General features: G+C 41.9%; 1 protein-coding gene across 1 annotated transcript in view; it reads left to right on the forward strand.

Moving 5' to 3' along the window:
• The first annotated feature begins 2,455 nt into the window (after positions 1–2,455).
• The window catches only part of ELMO1 (engulfment and cell motility 1), a 312,368-nt gene continuing 294,900 nt past the window's right edge, over positions 2,456–19,923 (forward strand). Inside the window, exons 1-2 of the mRNA XM_050308939.1 lie at positions 2,456–2,855; positions 3,924–3,994. The gene's annotated coding sequence lies outside the window, so the exon portion shown is untranslated. The remainder of the gene's footprint in view (positions 2,856–3,923; positions 3,995–19,923) is intronic.

Genomic DNA, 19,923 nt, shown 5'->3' on the forward strand with positions numbered 1-19,923 from the left:
TATATATCTAATCTATCTATCTATTTATATCTCTCTCTCTCTTTATGGTTGTAGCTGAAAGAGCCATACAAATTAAAATGTTCAGTTCTTGGTGTTTCCTGTTCCTGCGCTCCCTCTTCTGGCTTTCTAGAATTATCTATCAAACATCTTGGGCCCTCATCATATGATCAGCTCCGGTTTTGGTTGTAAACACATCAGTTGTAATGATAATGCACACTTTGGTAGCAGACATCACAGAAGGGACTGCTACTAAATTAATCAGGAAATTACCATAGCAGCCAAGTGCTTCTGTACATATCAATTTTGAGTAGATGTTCCCTGGATTTCTGGATAGCAAAAAGAATCCTAATTTTGGTGCAATGGTTGCACTACTGTGCATATTAGGTAAGAATATACAGAAAGCTTCACTGGAGTATGCTGTCCACATTTCTAATTTGCCCTTTCTCTTGAACAGTGCAGTACAATGGTGTGCTGAAATTTGTCCCCAGAAACTAGTAGATCTTTTTTCCACAAATCTTCTTCTAAATTATGTTACAATAGCACTGTTAATTAAACATTCTCCTGCACTGTTCAAAGTTCAACTATTATGGTAATATACAGCTGAAATCGATTTTAATGATTTTCATTGCTAAGCCTGAGAGAAAAACAAAACCATGGAGAATAAAACTGTTAATTTTAAGTATTGTTCATCTTAATATTCTTACAAACATGTTTCTTAAAACCATATATCTGTGTGTTTATCCCCTTTGTGACCATACTAGGAAACTGATCCTGTGCTAATATTGGAAAATGAAGTAAACAAAACTTTCTTGCACACCTAATGTTATATTTACAATGGTCCTTTCCAAGCTGTAAATACTTCTGGTTTCCATGTGAAGCACCAAAATCCAGGTGAAAAATACAGAAAAAATACTCAGTATTATGAAAACTGTTCAAATGCAAACTGACCAGCAATTTAGTTGCTAGGGATATTATCTCTCTTTCAATAAACTCTGTGCATCTGCAAGAAACTCTTGAGATGGTTTGATAAGTGTTTTCAGTGTATTTAATAAGAAATATGTTACATATGGACCTCACATTTTCAGTGTTGGAGTTCTACCTTAATAAAGCAAGATGAAAAGGTGCTTCGAGATGTATACTAAAACAGGAACCAGCACATTGCATTTCAATATGCTAAATCCATCTTCTCCATGGATTTTAACATTCAGTGGCTTTGCAGAAATGTTCCTTGATTGCAGGGAATTCCCATCATGGAGAAGTTTCAGAATGCAGAACGGTGGTGTTTCCTGCCCTAGCTCCACCATTGTTCTTTGCTGTCAACTCTGCCTGCAAGGTGATGGAGGAAGATTGATCAGGCAGGTAGTTTCTACATGCCTGAAAAGGAGCTTCCATGGTTTTGAGGTGCACAATTAGCCCCTGTCATTTAGTGGAGTCTATGCTCTAGTGACAATATAGTCATCTGTGACTTAGGTGAGTCATGTCATTTATTGCCTCACAGTGGAGTATTTGCTCAGATCTAGCATATTGCTGACACAGTGCATTACAGCCTAAGGGGAGAATGAAGTCCCATTCCCCTTCTGGAAAGTCCCCAGCAATTCTGCTGGGTATAAAATCCTAGTCAGTGGCTGGTACCTTGTGGTACTTTCAGGGCAATGAACCTCGTAAATGTCAGATTATGCATAACAGCACTACTGTGGTCTGATGACCTAGGTGTTGCAGGAGAGTGGTTTTACAGGAAATCACTGGGAATTATTAGCCTGTATAAAGATACTCCTATATACGATTACATGCAAGATTAGATCCAGTAATTCTGCAAGTTTTGGTCTTCATGTATGATGTTATAGTTCACAATGAGTAAATCTTGTTATACCAGACATTAAAAGTTACTGTACCACAGCCAGGCTTCATGGCTACCAGTTCTTATCAAAGTATAATGTACACGACTTTGGGGGAAAAAAACGCCCAGACACCACTCTCACTAACTGATATTAGAAGATATAATTTGATGGCTTACAGCATCACATATCCTATGTAGTCCGTACAGTAGCTGTGGGCTCAGGCATTAGAGAAAAATAACAACTCTTACTGAGTACTTTTCTTTTAGGGAGACTGAGAACAAAATCAGATCTCTGATATTTGGCTTTTCCGGGGAGCGAAAGCCACGAGTTGGGCGCTCACCTCTCAGTGGCTTTAGCGACCCGCTGGGATGCTGAAGCGCCAGGGCCTGGGAAGCAGCGGGTACCCGGCGGCGGGGCCGGGCAGGGGTTGCGGAGCGCGGCTGCGGCCGCCCCCTCCCGGCCGGGCCCGGCCCGGGGCGTCCCGGCTCGGCTGGGCTGGGCTCCCCCGGCCGCTCGCTCGCTCGCTTTGGGAGCCAGCAGACGTGCGCCGCAGCGTGCCCGCTGCAGGGCTGCTCAGCAGCGGCGGCTCTCTGGGAATAGAAGCGACATCAAAACATCAATAGTTATTCCAAAGGCGAGGAGGCAGCCCCAAACCCCTCATCAGAAGCTGCAGGAGGACGCACGTCAGCCGCACCCCCGCGCGGGGGAAGTGGTGCGGAGGCGGGAGCGGGTGTCGCCCCCCGCCCGCAGGTGCTGCCGAGCCGCGGGACCCCTCGGCAGCGGCCGGCCCGGGGCTGCACATCGCGGCCCGGCCAGCAGGAGGAAGGAAGAGGAAGTGAGAGCGGCGGCGGGAGCCGCCGGGTGCCTGTGCGAGCCCCGGGATGGGATAGCGCCGGGGGCAGCCCAGCGCACCGCACCGCACCGAGGAGGCGGCGGCGGGAGTGCGGCTCCCGCGGCAGGGGCGGCTGAGCGGCCCCGCTTTGCCCCGTGGGGCGGGAGTGCTGCCCACCCGGGGAGGTAGGTGAGCCTCGGGTCCGGCTGCGAGGCGGGCTGCGGCGCCGGCCGGGCGGTGCGGGGGAGCGCGGGGAGACGCGGAGGCAGCGGGGCGGAGGGGCGGGACGGGGCAGGCGAGCCCCGCACCTGCCCGCGGCGAGCGCCGCAGCCGCTCCCCGCAGCGGGCGGTGGGGCGGCCGCCGTCGCTGCGAGGAAGAGGAAGCGCAGCCTTGTGCTTGTCAGCGCGGCGGGGCCTCGGCCGGCGGCTGCCGGCGGGAGGGCGGCCCGGCACGACCTGACCCGCCTCGCACAGCGGCTCCTCCCGCCGCCCTGCCCTCGCCCCGGCCCGCTGCCCCCGCTGCCACAGCCGCCCGGCGCTCCCCGCCGCGACTTCGTCGGCACCTCCTCCTCCGCCGCCGCCTCCCCCCGCTCCGTCCCCGCCTCAGCCCCCTCCCGTGCCCCGGGCAGCCCTGCCCGCCCCCGGCTCTGCTTGGTGGCCGGAGGCCGCTGGTGAGGGGCGGCGGGCGGGGGCCGCGCACCTTCGTGCTCCGGTGGGTGAGTGGTGGCGGGACGGTCCCGTCGGTCCGCGGTGTCAAGGGGGTCCGGGAGGGAGTGTGGGGCACCCGCCGCGGCCGGTCCCGCGTGGGTTAATACGCGGGGTCAGGCCCGGGCGGAGATTGCGGCCGCAGCAAGTGTCCGCACCGCCGCGGGCGCCGGTCGGAAGGAGAAGCCTCAACTTTGAAGCAAGTGCATCCCCGCAGGCAGCCAGGCTGCGGGATCAGCGTTGGTACCCAGCCGCCGCCTCCGAGGGCATGCCTCCCCCGCGACCCGGCCTTCGAGAGCTTTTGGTGGGGTTGGGGTGTGTGTATATGTGCGTATGTTCCTTTTCCGAAGTTTATGCTCATACAAGTGATTAAACCGCTGATGAATTTCAGATGAAATGATTGTTCTGAAATGTGGGTGGTGATTATGCAGAGCCACGGTGCACAGCCTTGTAAAGCAAGTGGGTAGTGGGTCCAAAAAGTTATGTTTGTGAAGTTTTTTTGGCTCAAAGCCTTTGCAAAGTTTATTTTGAATATCTTTTCCTTGCAGAACTAATACAACAGTCCAGCTCTCCCCTGAGAACGGTATAAAGTAAATATAGGAGTTCCTGAAAAATAACAGTGAGTACATTTCAAATCAGTAAGGTTTTGTCGTTAACTTTATAAAGAGTATCTCTTAACCTGCCAAGGCTCAAGATGTGTAACAAACACATCAAGAGCGCCAATGATAATAACAGTGCAGGAAATGTACCGTGTGTTAATTGCTTTAGTATAAACATGGTTGCCTATGAGCTCTGTTTCATGATGCAGCAGTTACAGTGCAATTTCAGCAAGGGATGTTTTGAAGTCTATTCATAAGCAAATGGATTTTCTTTTGCTTTTGTCACTCAGCTGCCTGATAGCCCTTGGTTAAAATATTTATCTTTTGGGAAGAGATGGAAGTTGAGTAAGAACTGTGCTGCGTCCCCTATCTGTGACAGAGGATGTTGATTCCTCCTCTTTCCCCTTGTCTGTTTCTCTCCCTTTACCCCAAATACATGCATGCCATCTCACCCTCAGTTATATAATCTTGTAGATATTTATGGATCATTCATTGTTCACATTAGTCCCATTCTTTCCGTGTCATTCTTGCTTGATTGAGTGGCTTAGGCAGAATATTACACAGTAAAGAAAAATTCATTGAAATTTACGTAAAGTTCTTCCACTTTGAGCTGCAGGTTTGCTTTCTTTGAAGTTTTTTTCCCCTGATTCCCACCTCGGTTTTTGGGGCTTTTTCTTTGTGGGTTGTTGGGGTTGTTTTGTTGGGGGTTTTTTGTTTGGTGTTTGTTTGTTTTGGTTTTTGTTTGTTTTGGATGTTCGGTTGGGTTTTGGTTTTGTGTTTGTTTGTTTTTGATTTGGTTTTTGTTTGTGTTTTTTCCCTTGTGTCCCCCTTTCAAGTGTAAGTAGGTGGTAGGGATCTAATCTGATGACCGGTAACTAGATAGGGAGGAGGAACAGCAGTGGTGACAGCTTGCTGGTAAACGTCCCTCTTGTGTACTGATACCAAAAGATCCATTAATGCACGTCATAAAGCTGTTAAAAGTACCGCAGCAGCTTTTAAAAACTTGCCAGTCAGAGAAAATAAAGATTAATATGGTTAAAACAGGAACATGGTATGAAATGAGTATTGGTGAAAGATGCTGTCAGTGCAGTCTGTGGATCTGAGTGTGTGAATCTACCAATCTAGAGGTGAACCTGGTTGACAGTTTATTCATACTGAAAAGGTTGTATAGGGGTAGTTGGCTTTCTTTTCTCTCCCTCTGTAATCTCTTTGAAACTCACTGTGCAGTACAATACTTGCCTTCTCTGTAGCTTGCAACTTTGCTGTGAGTATCATTGTCTGAGGATTTTTTTTTTTTTTTTAATAAATGATGGGTTGGAGGGTGGGGGAGGAAGAGAGCTGGTTTCCATACCATTTTGATATTTTTTCCTTATATTCTCTCTATGCCAGGCAAAAATTAAGAGGTGCACAATTCTCAGGGATTTTGATGAAGGGATAGGAAAAACTCTTACCTACTTACTCCGTAGCAGTCTTGGACACTGAAGGTATCTGCATTTGCTCAGTCATTATATAACCTGACCATGCTGTTCTTAAAAGCAAGTGCTTCTGTAGCCTCCCTGTTCGGGTACAACATATTGTGTACATTGTCCTACAAAGTTGGTTTTTTTAATTCCCCTTTGCCCTGGTGTTCATCAGACAAAGCTCGTTATGCTACATAAAGGTGTAACTGTTGCTGAAACACTGCTGTGTGCATTGTACACTTCCTGACAGCAGTGCTGCTGAGCAGCGAATGGCAGATCAAGAGTAACGTGGTGTTCCACCCTTCCTTCCGCTCTTTGTTTTTTTCTACCTAGTAGAAATCTCTTTGATTTTAAGGTTTGGGCTCATAGACATGCTTACTCAGTGTCCAACCTACAGAGTGGTGTTAGAATATGATCTCGTGGTTTCCATGTTGATACACAGGGAGCAGAGCTCTCACAGTGCACGTGTAAGACATGTGGCTTTCTTCTTCTGATGCTCTAGACAGCTTCAATATGGATGGAGATTTATGTCCATAGATTTAACTGTAACTAGGAAAAGTTTTCCGCAGATCTCTGCCAGTGCACCTGCACACTAAAATGCAGTGTCCTCCTGTTCCAGTGACAATTTTGGGGGGGTGTTTTTGTATATTTCCAACCACAACATTTCTAATTCTGTGGTTCTCAGATAAGGATTTGCTTGGGACTTAGATGAGGCCATCAAGTACAATTTTCCTCTTGAACTGAGACTTTGCTGTCACTTGGTAGTCTGTTTCCTCAAAATGAATGATCTCTTTAAAGTTTAGGAGCTCTCTTTGTCATGCTGTGCTGTGAATGTGCAGCATGTCCTTGTATTAAAAAAAAAAAAAAGCCATGTGGAAGGTAATGGAAATTTGAGAGCTCTGGAGACTGGAAAACATCATGCACTTTTGAATCAAGAAAAAGTACTGTTGTCTCTTCTGGTCTTCTACACCTGAGTCTAGTAGACTTTCTCTTCTGCTGTGTCACTGCACTGTCTTAGAAAGTAGAACTTGAGGAAGAATGAGTTCACTGGGTTTGCCTCCCTGTTCAGTCACTATTTTATTAAAAAAGAAATTTTTTTTAAAAAAGTTTTATGGTTGTGAAGTCTTTGTGGTCTTAACACTTGTGATTACAAATGGCTTTGTAAAGTCATCAAGCCACCATTCAGTAAGGTATGTGCTGTATCTTTAAAAGATTTGCCTGCTTTGAGGGAGATTTTTTTTTGAAAAAGTTTCTTGTATTCGTGGCAGGAGGAATGTGCCAAGTACACGTTGTTAAACTTGTGTCAATTTAACAGAGCAACTGTTTAAAGGATTTCGGATAATTTTCCTTCTACTTGACTCAGTCACTTTTTTTTTCTTTTATATTTTTTCCTCTCTCTCCAAATATAACACTGAAAGGAGAGAAAGAGAAACTAAAAGCAACTGGCAGAAGTCAGTATGAGGTGATAATATATATGTGACATTTAACATAAAACAAACTGCGTGCATATGGTGTTAGAGAGATGAATGGAAGAATAATCACAAAACTGCGGAGCTGTCTTTTGGTCAGCATTTTTGCATCAGACTATTTGCAAGAATTTGGTTTTGTGGTGTGATCTTTCATTATTGCACGTGTTGGGAGACATGAAAGAGAGATTGGAAGATAATGTCACAACCTTTCTGCCAGTTTCCTCTGTTCTCTGATCACTGTTAACATTTCAGAGGAATATTAATGAGAAATCTATGCCCCAGGGAATAGCTTGCATGTTTCCTCTTCTCTCCTTTTCAAATCTGACAGAGGTAAACTTCTGTGTTATAGTCAGACACTATTTGGTGTTACCATGTGTGTGGTACCCATCAGTAAGGTACTGATTTCTCAAGCTGCTGAGCACATGCTTGCGCTTTAGAGCAAGGTGAACACTGATTCACACTGTGCTTGTTTGCAAACCCTTGAAAGTGCATTGATCTATTTTTCCTAATGGCAGGTTTCCATTGTGAGTGTTTGATTTATCTGTAGTAGGCTTGTTTTCAATGGCTGCTAGGAGCAGGAAGCTAATTGTGAGAAGCTAGTGGAAGTGATGGAGAAGGCATTTTGGCAGTAAATCACACTATGAAGAAGTCTTGAAGGTACTGCTGGTAGGGATCCCCTTAGAAAAGTGTTTTAGTTTATGTACAAATGAACTCATTTTGGTGCATTTCTAGTGAGTGGCCTTCAGAGTTCTTTAGAAAGCTGAATATACTACCTGGAAATGTTATGCAAATGTGATAAATGACCTATTCTTACTGCTTTTGAGGACATAAGTCTCCTAACTGCTGCTTCTGCTGTCTTCTATTTGCAGTCAAATAGCACTGGAAAACTCCACAGGAGCTAGCACTAGGACAAGAGAATGAATGGGAACTACCAGTCAATGCTGAGGGAAAATATTTCCCCTCTTGGTTTGAATTAAGTTGATTTAAAGTGTTTGTGAAACATCATCTTCAGTAAAGAGGCTGAGGGGTCGAGGGGGAGGGTGAGAAATAGGAAAACAAATTATTCCCAAACAGATCTATTATCAAATAATAACTATGTCTTAGCTGTGTGTGTTTTCTCTTTTGCTTCTGCTTTCCTTTTGATTTTTATTTCTCAAAGTTAAGCTCTCCTTGTAACTTCTTCCACCTTTGCCACTTCTAACTTGATACCTTATTCTTTGGTCTTTTGACGTATTTATCCAGCCCAGCTCTTGTGATTTCAAGGACTTTGCCCAGTCCTTAAATTCTATCCCAGGCATCCCTTAGATTATTATTCAAATAGTTTTATTTAAGATTTTCAAGAAAAGCTGTGGACTGTGTATCACCTCCTATGTTCTTAAAATCTTTAGCTCAAAGGGCTTAGTGTACAGTCCTAATTTATGGGTGGCATATGAAGTATGAAACTGTCTCTTAAATATTGTGTCATTGGGGACTGTGTAATTTTTTTATCAACTACATTAATACATATATGGTAACCTAGCTTTTTTTCTTGTTGAGCTTAGTACAATTTAAATGGAGGATGGGTCACTTTTTCTAAGAGAATGTCAGATTCTGGAGATGTGATGGCTCTAAGCTCCCCATTCTTTAATACAGCAGGGGATGCTTGCTTGAAGATGATCTAATTTCCCAGAGCTTTTTGCAAATCAGAGTGTGTGCATGAACATGGACAAAATGCTCCATGTGGACCTTATTTTCCTTAATGAAAATGTATGAAGCTGACAACCCATGTCAAATACATCTAACATTTTGAAGTTACACAAGAGGAGAGATATGCAGGGTTTGACAACAGATTCAAGTAATGCTGTCAGCACGTCAACCTTCCTCCTTCAGTTGAGATTTTTATGTAAGTTTTCCGGGACTAGATGGTTGGTGATATTCAGATGTGGATTTCTTCTAACCTCATAGTAAGAATGGGAATTCAGGGCTCCTAATGTAGTCTGTTGGAAACTTCCATAAAATTAACCATACAGTTGTCTTTCCTCTGACATGCTGTACATGCTGTAAGTAAAGAGCATACTTTGTTGTGTGTTTGCTGACTTGAAACCCATCTCCCTTTCTTCTGATGGTGACTTATCTTTTATATAGTAATAAGAGATGCATAAATGTTGGGAAAATGAACATTAAGTTTCCTTACCCTTAGTAGGGAAAACGCTGCCCTGTCTATATTGCTTTAGTCTCTGTGAAGATGTAATCACAGAATAGCCTGAGTTGGAAGGGACACACATGGATCACTGAATCCAACTCCTGGCCCTTGCACAGAACAACCCAAGAATCCCACCATGTGCCTGAGTGCATTGCCCAAATGCTGCTTGAACTCTTGACCACTTGCCCTGGGGGAGCCTGGTCCAGTACCTGATCACCCTTTAGGGGAGGAACCTTTTCCTGATGTCTGGACCTCCCCTGACACAGTTCCAGCTGTTGTCTTGGGTCTTCGGAGATCAGTGCCTACCCCTCTGCTGCCCCTTGTGAGGAAGCTTGTTCTTATTTCTGTCCCTTGTCCTGTATTTCCTTCTGGCTTTGAATGGGCCAACACTTGCAGCACTTGAGTTGTAGATTCTTCAAACTTTTTCCTTGCAAGTATGGAATCTAAGGTGGTTGTATGGTTTTAAAAAATTGAAACAATGCCAGTTGTCTTCACATGAAGCCCAGACGTATATCTAAAGAATCATGTCTTTGAAAGTTTTGTTCCTGTTGTGAACTGTAATGGACTTATTTTTAGCTGGAAATTATGTAACTTGAGTGTTTGGGCTGGTTTTGCACTCTGAGATGCCTATTCAGCTGTCTTTCCTACCTCTGCCACAAAGGAGATCAGACGGTTTTCTGGCCAGCACTTGGAGCCTGGCATCTCCAAGCTCATTTCTGTGCTGGTCTGTATGTAGTGCTTAGAGCTGCAAACCGCACTCCTAAAGGAGAAGGAAGCTGGAAGGGAAGCATCAGGACACCCAAAAACCATTAGCCAGATATCCCCTGCTGTGCAGGTGAATTGCCACTACTGGATTTGTGACTCATGGAAAGGGAGACATTACTCAAAACTGTGTCCCAACTTGTGTTGTGGATGGCTTGTGACAGTGGACGTCTCTTTTGGTTAGAGGTGAAAACTCTCTGGTTTTATTCACTCTTGGTTGATGGTTGAACTTGGTCTTAAAGACTTTTTCCAATCTTAACAATTCTGGGAGAGAACTCGGCCTGGAGAAAAGGAGGTTCAGGGACCTCCTCACTCTCTACAACTACCTGACAGGAGATTGGAACCAGATGGGGGTTGGGCTTTGCTTCCAGGGAACAAGGGACAGGACAAAAGGAAACAACCTCAAGCTGTGCTGGGGGAGGTTCAGGTTGGACATCAGAAGAAATTTCTTCATGGAAAGGCTTGTTAAGCATTGGAATGGGCTGCCCATGGAGGTGGTGGAGTCACCATCCCTGGAGATATTCAAGGAACAACTGAATGTGACACTCAGTCCTCTGGTCTAATTGACAAGGTGGTGATCAGTCAAAGATTGGACTTGATGGTCTTGGTCTTTTTCAACTTAAATGATTCTGTGATTCTGTGAAAATAAGACAATGATTTTTATTTTTTAAATGTAGTTCAAACAATTTTTCCTATATTTTGGAGTGATAGAGTTTAGCAAAACCAACATTTCAATAAATTCCTACAAAATGCAGTTGTTTTAACACTTTCTTCCTTAGCTATAGAACTGTTTTAACTAACTATTTTCATATTCTCGGTACATGCGTGAATTCCTGTGCTTGAATTTGTAGCTGAAGTGAAAATATTACTTGCCTATTTTTCTTTCTCCTTGGCTGGCATAGGTTTATCATATAGTCCAGCAGAAGTGTGAGGGATATATGGGTCTTGGCAAAGATAACCCACTTGAGCAGTTCAGGTTTTTTGTCTGGCTAGGCTGGCAATCTGCTGTATACCTCGTTGCATCTTGATGGAGTGACCATAGCAGGGGTGACTCTTTAAATTGGTGCTTCATATTTTAAGAGAGATGGTAATCTATTGAGGTAGGGTAATGAGGAATTTAGAGCTATTTAGATAATACCCTCTGGCCAAACAATGAATTTGATTTGCACATTTCTTCTCTAATAATAAGAGGTGAAAAATATCTATGACACAGGTTGGTATAATACAATTTTTACTCCTGGGGCCAATGAACATATTTGTTACATATCAGCATGGTCTTTTCCATTGCTTTGCTTTCTGGAATACAGTTGCACATTAGTCTTCATAGCAACAGTTGAAATTGAAACCTGATAAGTGTTGGCTCAGCACATGGACTTTTGGACAAACTTTTTCAGTAATGCTGAGCCAAACAAACTGGAAAAAAAAATTCCTAAAAGTAAGTACTGGTCCTTGCATTCTGGAAAAGATATCTGGTATACCCATTGGTCGCTAGGCTTTTAAAATGTTGGAGTATTGGTGTTTGTCTTTTTTTTTTTTTTCTTGTTCTCTCAAGTTTTCTTTTTTCCTCTCTCCTTTCAAGCACCAGTGTACTCATCTGTTGAAACTCTACCCCCTGTGGTTCAAGTACATTCCTCCTATCAACCTTTTCACCCCACCTCCCATCATCCCTCTTCACATGCACTGAAATCATTTCTGTTCACCAAACTCCCAAAATTCAGGTCTAGATGTGGGGTCTAATTCTGAGTTATACTTTATGTAGCTCTCTAATTTCTTCTCCTATAGATATGCATAACTTTTCTTGTTGTGCTTAATCTTCTTTTTCTGAAAAATAAAAGGTGGGCAGAAAATTTGAACAAGTGAGAACTTCCGTTGGAGACCAAAAGACAGAACATTTGGTGTTGCGGTTGTTAACTACTCAGGAGAAGGGAGAAAGGGGGGGAAAAGAGCCAGTCAACCAAAAATCCTACAAAGGCAAATGAAAATGTATGGTCTTTTTCACTTTGGACCACTTAATGCAATTTTAACCATATCTGTGGCAAATAAGTTTTGATAGCTAGTGCCAGTGCCAGTTCCAGAAAAGGAAGAAAAGAGCATTTTAAAAAAAATCACCCAGACCTTGAACAGAATTTTTTTTTTTTTTTAATGTAGCTAATGTTAGAAGTAGGTCAGTTTATGTGGTCTTTTCTGAAAAGACTGATCTTCATCTTTTCGAGCTGAAAGTGAAACTTTTGTAAAAGTGCAAATGTGGAAAGCAATTTCGAAGGAGAAAAATCATCTCTGCTGCCCTGTGTTGCTCTGAGTCTTTCTCTGTCCTGGCTTTCTTCTCTGACATATTTGGACAAACTTTTGAGACTTGAGCGTCTGTTCCACCCTCTGTATGAAATGCTGGTGATTTCAGTCTGTATTTCTTAGATTAGCTCTAGGGTGTAACCATGTAGAGCACCTTTCATAAACTTTTCTAGTATGTAATGAGCTGGGCTTTTATTTCTTGACCTGCTAAAACCAGCCCATTTTTTGCTTTAGCTACCTTAGGAATTTAACTTCTTTGAAGAGTGTCTGTTTGTGTGTTTGGGTAACAAGAGTTGGTAGTGTCATGCTGTGTTGGGATGGTTTTCTGGAAGGTAGAAGTTTCAAAGGCTTCATCCCCTGCAGCTGCAAATGACTCAGAAGACACATTATGATAAAGGAGAGATGTCTGCAGAGGGAGAAGTGAAGAAAATAATCTGCATAATTTTAAATCCAAGTTGGAATTCGAGTTCTATTTTAAAACAAATACATAAATAAAATGGTTTTGGGCTATTTACACTGGAATTTTAAATTGATTTCCTAGCTCATATGCCAGAGGGATCAAAACATCCACAATTCAGTGGTGGTGGTGTGTGGATTCAAATTAAAACAGTAGGTTTTAAGATTTATTTTTTTTACTATGTTCCAAATTGCTTAAATTTTGTAAAATTATTAATCTCACTCTAGAGATTGAGAGGCTTTTAGCACTGAATTAATTCTGTATAATTACTATAAGAAGGTTGAAAAAACAACTGTGCTGGCCTATGGGCTAGTTTTTCTAATTAAAGGAATGATGGCATAAGGGCAAAAGCAGTCAGGCTTCCCTCCCCTAAATCAGTAAATAAAGAACGACCAAACTAGACTTGAAAATCAAACCTAAGTCAACCCACAGATCCTTTGTTTCCAACTAATTGTTCTTACTTGTGTTCACTGGTCTTCATAAGAGAGTGAGGGGATAAGCCTTGCTTTCCTGTCTTGAGGCTTTTCTCTCTTGATCTATTGAAATTCAGAGTTGAGGGCCCCCTTTAGAGAAGTCCTGTTGGTAGCTGTCTCCTTAACAAAGAGGCCCTGGATATGGATGTGAATTGGGGAGAAATGTAGCCTCTCAGGCTAGCAATTTGGAGTCATTTAAGAAAACCAGTAGTTTTAATTTCATTTGGAAATGCTAAGCCTGAATAAGTACAGTTTTCATACTGCAAACGTCTTGCTTTTGAATTCAGACACTACCTGGGCAGACCCAGTGTGTTCTACTCTAGGCTGGTTCAGAGATACGTAATTTCAGTGGAATGACATTGTGCAACTATGTAGCTTTGACATTATGGAAGAGACACTGTAAGTCGCTGTTTTGACATTGGAACAATGTAGTTGTAGTTTTTGCATCAGGTAAAGACTGGTGTCCTGAGTACACCCTCAGGACAGCTACTCTTCAATGTTCCAATGCTAGCAGTGTTCCTGCAGGAAGGAAAGGAGAATTCAGGTGTGCCACATAGTGCAGATTCTGGTAAGGATTGCAGAACCCTAGCTGGCAGGGCTCACAATATGTTTTCTCTCTCCTTCTAGCTTCTTCATGACAGTTTGTTTCCAGCAGCCTCAACTGTGCTGAGATATGCAAGCATTAGTTATGGATGTATAATTACAGCTGTGCATGTAATTAACTGCATTATCAGTATTAGCCAAGGGGAAAGAGAATTGTGGGTTTTCAGTATGGTAGTCTATGTGTGTTGTCATTTCATATGCACGCTGCATGAGACAAGAGGGAGTAAAAGAGAAGCCTTGGGAGAAAAGTATCTTAAAAATTTAATCCGGATCACTAAATGGCTTGGGTAGGAAGGGACCTTTTAAAGACTGTCTAGTCCAACCTTCAGGTTGTATTGTTTTGTCAACAGTAGTACCACTGAAAAAAGAGTTAATCAGTGGTGATAGTTGTTACCTTGTGAGAGCTGCAGCAAGATCTGTTAATTCACGGTATTTACAGAAAGGGAAAGGTAAGTCTGGCATGGTCAGTGTGGACACTTGATATTTACCCATCTTATAGAGAAGTTAAAAATGGGAGCAAGGCATGGCTGTGTTCTGTATTGATAAAGAAAACCTGAAGCAGTTAGAAAATTTGGAAGTTATTCTGAGCATCTTCTCAATGCTAATTTAAGAATCCAAGGGTAGACAGTAGGCTGAATGCAGACATAAAGGGTTATATTTGCAAGCCATTTTCTGAATTAAAGCTGTGGAGTTACCTCCTCTAGGGACATCATGGACGGTATGTATTAGCTGTGGGAACTCTTGTTCTCTCCTACTGTTTTTCAGATGGTAATATGAAGTTCCTGCTGTAGCTGTAGTGCCTTGGTGGGATAATTCAGCCAAACTGAGCAAGAAGATATCTGCAATCAATTTTTTTCAGATATAGACAGAACTGAAGTGCTCCATTTACCGAATAATGTTAGAGGAATTCCCACCAAACATTGGGAAAAGCTCAGGGCAGGTTCTTTTAGATCTGACTATCCAGTATTTGTATTGAATACATCTATGGATCAACTGTAGGTAGACATTCTCAACCTCTTTTAGTACATGCTAAAGGCAAAGAAAGTGTTTAATGGTTGCATTCAGTTTGAGATATCTGCTATTGTTTGTTTTCATTTTTTAATGTAATGGTAGCACAAAGTTTTGAACACAAAGCCAAAGAGAAGGAGGTTTTTTAGAAGGCACTTTGTCAATGGATATGAACAAAGATGATTTTAAAATATTACTGAGCAACTGACACGAGCTCTTAAAGGAGCACACATAGGGACTCTCTGGAAACATCTAGATTTCATGAGGGAAGGACTGCCTCTGTCTTTCCTCACTGAATTAGGAATTCTGTTGTAGTAATTAGGAATTCAGCTTTAATAATTCTGTAGGCAGCAGTTCTGCATCGTGAGCAGCAGTTACTAAAGGTAGTAAGATGAGAGATCATGAAGTAACAATATGATGTAGTTGAAAAGTACTAATCCTTGACATTATCCATAATTTTCTCATTTGTATTCATACTGATTTCACATTGGGATATCTACATTTGAAAGTGAAAAACCCCCTCTGATAGTTTGGGGGCAGTTATGTGTATGGTTTCTTTTGTTCATTTTGCTTGTTTCAAAAGAAGAACTTAAATTGTAACTTTTTGCTGGCTTAATGGAGAAAGCTGTGCAGGTCGTTATCTTGGTCTGATACAAAGAAATCTAGTAATAACTTGCCATAATATTTCCAATAAAAATGTTAACCAAATAATTCTGAACAGCTGTCATAACTCAGTTCCTCCTGCTAACATAACACCATTCAGTCTAGTGGTGTTAAACCTCTGTAGTTTGGCCTTTTGAAGAAAGAATTATCTCAGTTATACAGTGCTGTAAATGTTGATTCTTCAGTCATGACCATTGTGTAACCTCTGTGCAGAGAATTAGTCCATGTGTTCATAGTCCAGGACATAAAGTCTTGAATGAAAAAAAAGGATGTCAAAGAAAGGAAGACACCTTCCTTGAGTTGTCTAAGAAATAGACACAGACTTAAAATATGTAAAGTTACTTTCTTCCTTTCTGAGGTCTAACACTGGCCTTTAGTTACTTCTGGTCCCACTGAGGAATTCAGGAAATCAGTGAAAGCTGAGGGTGATATGTGTGATAATTGCAAAGGCTTTTGTTATTTGCAGAACAGTCTGGATACCGTAAGAGGAGAAGTTGTCTGCTTCTTTCCCACTGGTATGTTCCTAGAGCAGAATAAGTGCATTTAGGAAGAGAAGGAGCTTCTCTCAGTTAGTGTTAATAGAGCAGCTATGTCTTAAGAGTAGCTGTTTCCTCATTGTTACCCTTGTAGACAGAGATTGGGTTGCTGAAACTTTGCATAAAATAATGTCTTTCTGCAGTAAATCTTTTAAAGTATTTCTGACAAAAAAAATAGTGTGTTTAAACAGTTGTCGATGGCTTGCCTTGTGCAATTGTCAGAAGAGGAGCAAGATTGTATTAGGAAGAACCAGCCGAAATTTGTAGCAGTTGGCCTCACCGTTTGCTTCTGTAGAAACAGAGCAGAAATACTAGAATGTTATTTACATCTGTGGGTATACGGATCCACAGTGTAGTGTGTTTTCCTTCTTTCCTGCAGACCATCTTTATGTACGTGGGAGGAGCAGGTGCTCATTGCTAGTGAAAGCCATTGTATGTTACCTGCCCTTTTGGAAGAGAAATTTTGTGTGTTTTTATTTAAAAACTGCCAGTGCCAGCGGCACATTTTTTCTATTGTTCTCATTTTAAAACCCATATCTTGGACTTCCTTATGTCCTCTTACAAAAAAAGAGATTGTTCAGTTTCAGACTCTTTGTTGGCTTTGTACTGTTAGGAGCCTTCCTGGCCTCTGGCACTATCAACAGAAAATGCTGCTCATGAAAGAATGGAGTACAGTTTCGGAAGGGCGACTGGGGAGGGGGAGGATACTAAGACTGGTAGTGAAAGGCAAACCTTGGCATTGCAAAGAAATGGCAGAAAAAACATTCGTGTTCCTTGAAACTTTTGAAAACGGTAGAATAATGTTGATTGAAAAAGGAGAAAAGAGGAATAAAGCAACTAGAAGGGGAAAGCATTAGGAGGCCCCAAAATGAAAGGGGAAGGTATTGTCAAAGTTTATTAAGGCCTTGTGTTTTTTTTCCAAGAAAGGCCCAAAAGAGGGAACTGGTGATGATCTCTAGCATTTTAGTGTAATTACGTATTTGGGGTTTTTCCCTCACAAAAAGCCACATCATCTTAGTCTGGCAGAGGTGTAGAAACTGAGTTTGAGTGTTGCTGGGCTGTTGTATAACTTAAAACTGACTGCAGAGTGGAAGAGTGATACATAAGAGCACATTCATTAGATAAATATTCCTGAGTAACACTCAGTCCTCCACAGCTTTAACACATGCTTATTTTTATATAATATATTATCCAGCTGGGTGCAAAATCACTAGATGGTGGCAGGGCAGGACCATAACATGTTTGTAAACACCATTTGCATCCTCTGGGGTGAAAGATGAAGCCTTGTTGCATCTTGGATTGTCCTGCGGATCAGAAGCCATACAAACTGGCTGCTCTTTCAGAACTGTCACTGGACTTTCTCATTTCTTTTCTTACTATTTTTTCCCTCTCCATCCTTTCTGTCTGCTGTTGCAGAACCTGTTTGAGTCCTCAGCAGACAGCGTTATGGGTTGTCTACCATAAGGCTGCAGTGGGAGTAAGGAAATTCTTGAGCTAGGAAGCTCTTGAGCTTTTAAGGCCAATCCTAGATTATTCTGGGTCTTTTAAGGTGGGTGAGTGGGTGTGAAGACAGGAAAGATCCTTATTCCCATTAAATTACAATTAAATATGCACTTAATTTTGATTTTGTAAGTAATCCTGTTGATTCTGCACAAATCAAAACAGATATGGGTCATATTCTTTTTTGCAGTACAGGTATGAATAATAATGGAGAAAATAAATGCACAGGTCAGATCAGCTGACTGGGAAGCACCCACTTTGTACAGCTATGCTTCTGACAATAGCTATTTTCTGAACTGCTTGGAAAGTCTTCCAATGAAGATTTTTGCTGTTTAGGCAACAAAAGATTACTTTGCATTCAGGAAGCATTCTTTCAATCAAAATATTTAGCTTTTATATCTATGCTCATGCATGCATGTGTGCAAACATGCAGTACGACAGTACAGTAGTGTGCTTATTTTTTTAATAGTTGTGAACATTGAGAAACTAGCCATCAAACTAGATGGAAACTGAGTTCCTGCAAATTAAATGGCAACTGTGATTGGCTCAAAGACACAGGCATATGGCTGTGTTCTTTATCCAAGGAATCTGAAGTCTGCTGGATTAATGGTTTTTATCTCATTTCACTGACCCCTGACCCTGAGCGTTTTGTGTAGCTAATAAATTAATGCAGTAGGGGATTATTTGCTATGCATTTCAGAAATACATTACGCTACAAAAATTGTGATGTCTGCATCATAGCAAGGATGAGCATTATGCTGCAGCAGTTGGGTGTCTCAGTTGTGTAGTGAGGCACAGAGTGAAAGCCAGGCTGCTCTTTGTTCTGTAAACACACCTCTGGCTTGCTGTTGGAGCACGATAGCTTGGATTTTATTGTTGCTCTTAGAAAATGTTGGGTTTTGTTTCCTAAGTATCTGTTGGAGAGTCCCCTTTTAAGGATTGAACATTTTTGTAATTAAGGGATCATAGCGTATTTTCTTGAAAACTAAAAGTAAGCGGAATTAAACAGTTCTTCATGCTGTTCTGACTTCTGCTTTAGAAAAGGATGCTATATATCAGGGTAATAGGCAACACATTTGAAAATTTTCTCTAAATGTTGCTGCAAGACCTGTGGAAATGGGTGGATCTCTGGAATGTTATAAGAGAATAAAGTTTTATTGCTTGCTGTAAAGCTACTAATGGAAGGAGTAGTTACACTAAAGCAAAATGAAGTTTAAATTTAAACCAACCTGTCTGTGCTGGCCCATGTAGGTAGATCCATGTAGGTATACTTCTTCTGAAATAAGCACCTTTTTTAGAAGGCCTTGGAGAGGAAAGGCACTGAGTTACTGTGTAGATTAGTTGATGGGCTTTTGGGCAAAATTCGATTCTTTTCTTAAACTTCCTCCTGAAGAGGAGCCACACTAACTTAAGCATGTAGAATTTTACTTTAACTGCAAATTTTACCGTGGAGGCAGGCAAAATAAAGAGAAAGAAGAAGTGTTTGCAGATATAATTTGTTGTCCTGACTATTCTGGCAGTTCTAAATATCAGCAGCGTGTGGAGAGTTACTGGCAGGCCCTTCACATAAAGTAGAGCTCCAGCAGCGTGGCTGCCAGTGAAGCCAGCAGCTTACTAATAACTGACTAATTGTTTCTGTCACACCTGCACAAGCCTTTCTATCTCTCCGAAACACATTAGCATTCATGAGAAGTTACTGAACCATGATGAATCACAAACACATTTTAAGTTATTCTTCTATGATTCTCCTTGGACCAAGTGCACCTCTTATTTTTTTAGTCAGAGAACTGAAAATCAGATAAATGAAACCAGCTTTGTGTATTCAAACTTAACTTTTAATGGGGACTTTGTATTCCTGCTTGTCACTTTTTACCTCTGAGCTTCATCATTTGATTAGATTAAAAAGCTCTGGTCTGTGCTGTTTTTATTAGTGCAGTAGTATGGCTAGATCGCCTAATGTGACACATTAATTGTGAAGCTTTGGGTGCCAGTTCTGCCACCTCCCTGGGTGTTCATCCAGTTAACAGCCAGTTTCCACAGAGGGCTGTGTCCATGTCAGTATTGCTCATTGAGTCAGATGATGGTTACTTGAACTGCATGGGAACTCCACGAGCCTTTTCCATATGAGAGTGCCTGTGCTATTCCAGGATCTTGCTGTGATATCACCAGTACATGCCTGCCAAGTGCATAGTTTGATTTACTGTTCTCATTTGCTATGTAGACTTAGGCAATCATGAAAGGAATGATTAAATCGGAGTGGGAATGACTATGCAAATAACTGATGGAAATGTACGGCACAGCAACAGCTGTAAAGTTTTTTAACTTCAGTTATTTATTTGAAAAATTCAGTAATGGTAAGGTTGATCAAAAATTCTGTGGTCTGCTGGGACTGGAAGGAGATCTTGTGCAATGAAGAGGAAGTATTAACTGAAATCACATATAAAAGAGAACCTTGTGTGTAATTGGTGTTTCCAGCATTCTAAACCAAAGCTTTAGGATGGATTTCTGCTGGCAAGGTATTGTATTAGGTGTGGAGCAAGAAGATCT

This window comes from Myiozetetes cayanensis, unplaced genomic scaffold, assembly GCF_022539395.1.
Source record: "Myiozetetes cayanensis isolate MyiCay16 unplaced genomic scaffold, myiCay2020 scf1, whole genome shotgun sequence".
NCBI classification, from domain to species: Eukaryota; Metazoa; Chordata; class Aves; order Passeriformes; family Tyrannidae; genus Myiozetetes; species Myiozetetes cayanensis.